The sequence below is a fragment of the Colobus angolensis genome, unplaced genomic scaffold (assembly GCF_000951035.1).
Source record: "Colobus angolensis palliatus isolate OR3802 unplaced genomic scaffold, Cang.pa_1.0 Scaffold307, whole genome shotgun sequence".
NCBI lineage: Eukaryota > Metazoa > Chordata > Mammalia > Primates > Cercopithecidae > Colobus > Colobus angolensis.
Window position 1 is genome coordinate 490,725 of NW_012116344.1, and position 1,389 is coordinate 492,113.

The 1,389-nt window shown below is 50.0% G+C and overlaps 1 protein-coding gene across 1 annotated transcript in view; it reads right to left on the bottom strand.

Moving 5' to 3' along the window:
- Positions 1-466, bottom strand: part of BMPR1A (bone morphogenetic protein receptor, type IA) — a 164,490-nt gene extending 164,024 nt beyond the window's left edge. The window contains exon 1 of the mRNA XM_011950407.1: positions 289-466. The gene's annotated coding sequence lies outside the window, so the exon portion shown is untranslated. The remainder of the gene's footprint in view (positions 1-288) is intronic.
- Positions 467-1,389: the final 923 nt, after the last annotated feature.

The following is a 1,389-nucleotide window of genomic DNA, read 5'->3' on the forward strand; positions in this document are numbered from 1 at the left end:
CCCTGCGGCCATTGGCGCCCGGGATGCCCGCTCCGGCCTTCGGGGCCGGAGAGCCCGGCTCTTGTGGGCTCCTCCGCGTGGACCCCTCAAGAGCCGGACTCTTGTGGGCTCCTTCGCGTGGACCCCTCCTCCGGCCGACACTCACACTGCAGTGAACGCCAGTCAGCTGGCGTGAAATAAGCAAGTCGCTGGGAAGGCACCAAGTCACCAAGGTGGGGGATGGCCAGGTCGTAGTAGTTGCGACAAAGAAAAATGTAGTCACATTGGATTTGTTCCTCGCCCACCCACCGCTCCCGGCGTCTCTTCCTGGGCTCCTTGCCAGCGTGCCGAGGCGCGGGCAGGGTGATGGAGGCGCCCCGGCCGGGAAGATCTGCCGGGGAGAGCGGCTTTCCTCATCGATTCGGGAGCGCCAGGCCCGGCGCGCCCGGGCCCCTGTGATCTGCGAGCCCGCGAATTCCAGCGGCATAAGATAAGGAGCGACGAGGGCCCAACAGGACTGAGGTCAGCCAGCTATAAATACGCCTCCAGTTTCACCGCGGGCTCACGCTGGTGACCTCGTGTACCCTCCGGAGGCTCATTCTGTCCATTTGGAAAATGCAACTAATTGTCGCCACCTGTTTTCTTCCATTTCCCCTCATTCATGATGGAAAATGCTTTTAAAAGTATTCGATGACCTGTATGTGAAGAAAGAGGAGATAAGCCCCTTTTTCACCAAATGTGACCTTAACCTCCTTAGTAATCCAAGGAATGTATCGAGTTTGAGTCACTTAACAAAAGATGTTCTTTTAAAGATGTATTTTTAAAAATCAGTTTTAAAACTGGGTAAACTGAGTAAAAAGAAAGGGGGAAAGAAAACAATGTGCCAAGCACTTGTATTGACACACATTCTCGCCTGAAGAGATGTTCAGATTCCAGGGTATTCCCTTATATTCTGGTGTAAATGTTTGAATTCCCTTGTATTTTTGTTTCAATTTTTTGGTTTATCTTTTATTCTGTCTCCCTTTTCTTCTTATACCCGCCTTTGCCCTTAATGCTGCAGATAGCCTCCGTCATTCTGAATTATTTTTCAATTCTGTTTTCTTCTCATCTTTTTTTCTGGGCTCTTCAGCTGTCTCAGGTTTGACAGTCATGGGTTATAGTATCTTGCTATGCAGAAATAATAGGATAAGTGAGATTACTTGCATCAACTAAAATTGGTCACTTTTCTTTCTCAAGTTTCCGTTATAATACCCAGCTTTAGTTTTTGTTTGTTTGTTTGTTTTGTTTTTTTGGACAGAGTCTCGCTCTGTCGCCCAGGCTAGAGTGCAGTGACGTGGTCTCGGCTCACTGCAAGCTCCGCCTTCCAGATTCACGCCACTCTCCTGCCTCAGCCTCCCAAGTAGCTGGGTC